A 5,959-nucleotide genomic window follows, 5' to 3' on the forward strand; every position below is an offset into this window, starting at 1 on the left:
TGTCTCTGATTGCTCTCCTCCTCCTCCTCAGCTGCACACTTGCCCTTGGGCCGCTACACTAAAAATAATTGAAATAGTGATCCACTAAGCCTCTTAATGAGAGCTGGAAAAGGCAGGGGCCAGTACTGATCTGGATCTCATCAGTAGCAGTGGAAAATGGGGCCAGTGTGAAGCGTAATGTGATGATGAGTTTAGGGCTAGTCTTACACTGTTGCTGTGCTAAAGACATTACCCAACACAAATGGGAGAATGTTTTTTTTTTTTTTTTTTTTCCATTATTAGAATCCACCACCTGTTGGTCTCTTTGGCAATGTTCTTGCTTTCCCTAAAATGTTCCCCACTATGGCATTTAATTCCATGCAGACAAGCAGGTAATGCCACAGAGCAATTGGCTGCAATAAAAAACACTATCCAAGACATACAAGTTCGTGTAAACAGGCACAGTAATAACATCTTCATGGAGACAAGCACTAAAAAAGTTACACAGTGCACCTTTAATGGCAGCTGCTTATCTCAACCAGTCCCATGGTACAACTTGGGGAACTATTAACTTATTTGAGTTGCAGTAGTTAAGAGGCAACTTCCATAAGCATCCAGTGCTTATAGTTCCCACTACCATTGTGTCCATTGGCAAGACACTTCACCCTCTTGTTTACACTCTTATGCAAGTATTTCAGTGGGATTGTTGTATAGTAGTAGTGGTGGAAATTGTAGGTGTGTTAAACTGCTATAAATCTGCTCTAGCTTCCCAGTAGTTTTGTCTAAATTAGTTCTATTAAAAACATATATTCCCAACAACCATATGTAATTTCACAAAAACAAAAACAAAAATCTCATGTCATTTGAGCGTAGGGAAAAAGATGTATCTTGAATATCTAGGTTAAAAAAATCATCATAATATAATCTACCACCTCTAACTAACATATGGAGGATAAACCAGTGTTATATAATGTTTTCTCACACGCAGCTCTGAACCTGGAACATCCTTTTTCTCTTATACCTCCTCTTCCTCCTCTCTCTCTTCTTCCTCCGCCTCCTCCTCCTCAGACTGCTGTAGACCCTGGTCTCTGTAACAGATGTTGTCCTGTGTCTGTCTGCAGATCAGAGCCATCACTGAGTCACAGAGCACACACAGCCCCCTTTAATAAAACCACATCTGAACAGACAAGAGTGAGGGAGCAGGGCTGAGTCAGGAGATGGGGGGTAGAGAGACGGGGGGGGCAGAGAGAGTGAGAGGGAGAGAGAGGCCACAGGGGGCACATAGAGCCATGTAGGGAGACAAGAGAGGGTGAGATGTTGGCAGAGAGAAAGGGGGTAGCAGAGAGAGGGGGAGTTAGAAACGAGCAAAGGGGAGAGAGTGTGAAAGAAGGAGAGAGAGAACGTGAAGGGGGAGACAGGGAGAGAAGAGAAATAAGTGTGAGGGTCAAGGAGAAAGAGATTAAGAAAGGGAGGGAGAGAGAAATAGAGACAGAAGAGAGGGGCAGAAAGAGAAGGGAGAGAGAGAGAGAGAGTCAACAAGAGCGGACAGAGGGGAGAGGGGCAAAAAGAGAGAATGAGAGGGGAAAGAGGTAGAGAGAAAGAGGGCACAAAGGGACGGGGCAGAGCGAGAGAGAAGAGAGAGGGTCAGAAAGAGAGAGATTAAAAAGCGGTATAGAGAAAGAGCGAGAGATGCGGGGGTGCAGAGAGAGTAGCGCAAAGAGAAAGTAAGACGGGGGGATAAGAGAGAAGCAGCGGAGGCAAAGAGAGAGGAAAAAGGATTAGAGGGGGAAGCGAGGGGCAGAGTGAAAGAGAAAGAGAGAGCGGAGGGGTACAGTAGACAGAAAGAGAGGTGAGGAGGGGAGGGCCTGTCTCTGACCATAAAGAACTCACTCATCACTCATGCTAGCACTCGTTTTGATGCTTCCCCAGTTCCTCTGACTCTGTCCTGGAGAGGAGCAAAAGCAGATGTGTGTACTGTAAATGTAACCCTAACCCACCGTTTAGCCCTGTCATTTATTTAGGTATGTTTTCACCGCACAGGAGAAGAAACATAGCTGTAACAAGTAGTAACAAGCACCTAAAGAAGTTGTGGAATTAGTAAAAATTGCACCTTTAGTGTTCAGCGGAATTTGTTTTAAACATATTCCAGATTTTACAGAAAAATTTAAACGTGGCTGGTTGCTGCAGGTGTTCGAATCAGTGAGAATAGGTAGAGGGCGCTCTTGGAAAAAAGGATCAAAACTTAAACAAAACAATATCCAGGCGCTCCACAAAAATAAAAGTAGCACAAGGAAAAGTATACCTAAAAGTGTGTTTGACCACAATCGCTCTTCATCAGGGCTATACTTACTTTTACTTTTCTGGAGTGCCTGGATTTCATTTTGTCTAAATATTTCAGATTTTGTGCCACAGAAAAGCTCGCCACTGTCTATAGCGTAGATTGACAGGCCCACTTCCGTTAGTTTACCCCAGGGCAGCTGTAGCTACAATATTAGCTTACCATCAGCGACTATGGAGTCAGCATCTGTAAAGCAAATTACAAGTTTAAGGTTGAATTATTATTATTATTATTAATCAGCTGTTTTATTTGTCTATTCTTATTAAATCCTTAGTTAGGTTGTCTAAGAAAATATAACCAATCTTAGGGGGGTACTCATGACAGAACAGTTTGGAGCCAGAGTGAACTCTAGTTCCTTGTAGTGCCATGATGGTACAAATTCTCTGAACCATCTTTTTCCCACTGGCCCTCAACTGTCTGTTGTCTTCTGTATCAGACTCTTACATAATGTGCGCTGGTAAAATTCCACTGTCCGCTCACTCTCCTGACACTGTGTTACTGTTACTGCTGCAGCCTCCTCCACAGCTGCTCGGCCTGGGACAGACCTGCTTCAGTGTTACAGAAGGAGAGAAACGTGGGAATTTTCTGCACAACAATATTTATTTTATACTTCAATTTGTAGATTAATGTTTGAATTTAATGTGATTTATACTCCAATTTATCCTCACAAAACTATATGTCAATCACATTACATCATAGCCCTATTTATAATATACAGTATAATATAGGTGATAGTGTGTTGCAGAAATCCCCTGTGCAAAAAGATCAACTTGACTTGGAGATGTATTGGCTATTCGTCACTAAATGTTGCAAAAATGAACCTAAAGAGAATGTTTTTTCCATTTGTAATTATTATTTTGTGTTGGTGGGAAAGTACATGCTCAATATATATTTGACATATGCCAAGTGACATTTTTTTGTTTTAAAATGACAGGAAGTAGCAGAGTGCTAAAAAGGAATCCCTCTTTCAGCATTATTTAAAATTTCATCCAAAATGCAGGGACAATTTATGCACAATGAGCACATATTTTTCTGACAGTTTAAACAATACTTTAACCAAAATCCCAATAGCTTTGGGCATTATTTACTGTGTGGTTGCTTGGGCACTATTTCAGAATAACTTAAGTCTGCTGCCAATGTCTGACCAGGAAGTAAAATGATCTTTCTTTTGGTGATATTTGTCAAACTAGTCAATCTAGTATATAGTATCTAGTAATAGTCCAAGTTCTTGGTGGTGTCTAAAATTCAGTAAAAGTTATTCCCACATAAAGTACAAAAACAGTAACACTAAATTTTAACATTGTGACCTCATGTGGGAGGGATCATTCACCCTGAGAACAGACTCACCCACAGCCCTATAGTCCAGATCCCTGTAGTCCAGACCCCTGTATTCCAGATCCTGGCTCCTGGTCCTCCCTCTTCTCTGTGGAGCGTCCTGGGGCAACAGCCACTGACCTGGAACACATTAACAAACACTCAGAACAAGCTCCAGATGTTTCATTTGTTACAGCAATCTTCATGTTCAGTCCAAGCGGCGTTGTACCAGATTTTATACACATACAGACTGGATTTAACATACATGCTTTGTCTCAAGGCAGTCAGTTAGAGAAGATATTCTTTGGTTGAATAATGAATAGGATTATAATGTAAGGCCCTGTACCATAACCTTCGTTTCTTCATGTTCAGCCCTTTTACTGCATACAGGTTATTGTAAAAGCAAATATTTGTGAACAAAATAAAAGACAATGATATGGACAATACATTTAAGTAATAGCCATAGAGAGAGAATGTTATTTTATTTTACTTATTTTAGGTGGGAAAAACTGACTATTAATGTTTCTGTTGGGAGGGTCAGCCACCTGCTTGTCTCCATGGTAATATGCGTGCTTTTCCTGGACTATTTCAAAGTTTGGAAATAAATGTAGCCTATCTTTGTCGCACTTATTCACACATTTTATTACAAAAAAAACAAAAAAAAAACATGCATTCTTACTGTAAGCGCACTCACCTCTCCGCAGATCTCACTGGTAACTTGGCATGAATGCACAACCTGCGTAGATAGGTCCAATGTTATATTACAGAACATTCCAGGCAAAGTAATAACGTCTCAAGCAAGTGGCAGACAGTCCATTAAAAAGCTGGGCGTACACAGAATTTGATAAGGAGATAATGTAGGACCATAAGTGGACAGTAAACATCAATTTGGAGATTTTTGTGTAGTAATTTGTGGCAACCAGCAACTAGACACAAATGCTAGACAATTACTGAACAACATGAGCAAACTGAAGTACATAGCCATAAAAGCTGGTTTGGCAGGGTAAAGGTGTTTCGTTATATAAATTGGCTAAACTAGGGAGTACGTGTAGTGCCAGAGTAGTTTCTGAAGCAGCCACAAAAACATGCCTGTGTGGGTTAACTGTTGAGGCCCGCGTTAAATGGAGTGAATGGTTGTCTGACAGTTTGCGTCTCTAAAGCTAGACATGTATTTACTGTTTAAATACACAAACATTACATAACATTTTAAAGTGTAGGTTTGACAAACAAATGAAGCAATGGTAATCAAATATGTACATACATGCTTGTGCAAAATGTGTTGTTAATTGGTAGAGTAGAGCTCAATAATGGACATTTATTGACATTTTAAGTCAGTTAGCTAGAATAGGAAGCAATATTAAGTGTGATGCAGGTTAGCAGTGTGCCCTCTAGAGGCCTGGATGAACACTATATGCAATACAATACTACAATAGTGCAGGGATGTCCAAAATAAATAAAAAAAATTATCTCAGGGTCAGACTCTGATTGTTTTTCTGTCCCTTTGAATTGGCTCAAATGAGGGGTAGTACTTTTTACTGCAAATGTAAGTAATTCTACCATTCTAACCTCAATAAACTCATATTACATTGTGATACAGACCTAAAATTAATGTTCCAAGCCTTATTAAAGGTGTGGTGACTCTGACAGAAATGTTAAATGCATGCACCTGTCTGTATGACTATGTCTATAGAAAATGCTACAAAAGGCTTTAGTTTTAAATGCAATAAGCCTGGTTTACACAGCTGGCAGTTCCACACAGTCATCAAATCAATCGTCACAGTGACACTGTCCAAGGCCTGTGGTCACTCTTTCACCAGAGCCCTGCATTCTTCTGCAGCGCCTCTAATCCAGAGGATCTGCACAACTCAGCTGTTTGGCATCAGACTCATGGTTTAATGCGGTCAAATGTTGTGCGATTGTTCAAAACACTCGTAAAAGTCTTAACCACTGAATGCTTTTGGTTGCTACAAGGGAGACAAACCCAACAACCTTTTAACTGTGCGGAAATGTCCTCTGGGGTTAATTTATTCATAAGCTATTCAAAAGCCTCTTTTTACTGCTAGTACCATCAATAATACACTTTTATAACACTCTATATTATAGTATATAGAGCACTCAAACTTACTTTACAGTTTGGCTTATGAATCATTCACTTCTCATTGTCTGGAAACAGGAAGCCACTTCAGTAGGATTGGGGCAGTCTGGGAAACATGGCAGCCATTCTATACCAACTGCCTCACCAGCCACCACTAGAGTTTTGTTTTTCTATGACAATGACAATGAACTCTTGAATCTTGATCACACAATCACAGTGACTTTGATAGTATG

Source organism: Boleophthalmus pectinirostris, unplaced genomic scaffold (genome assembly GCF_026225935.1).
Source record: "Boleophthalmus pectinirostris isolate CB_2022bp ecotype Guang Dong unplaced genomic scaffold, ASM2622593v1 HiC_scaffold_3, whole genome shotgun sequence".
In the NCBI taxonomy this organism is placed as follows: Eukaryota; Metazoa; Chordata; class Actinopteri; order Gobiiformes; family Gobiidae; genus Boleophthalmus; species Boleophthalmus pectinirostris.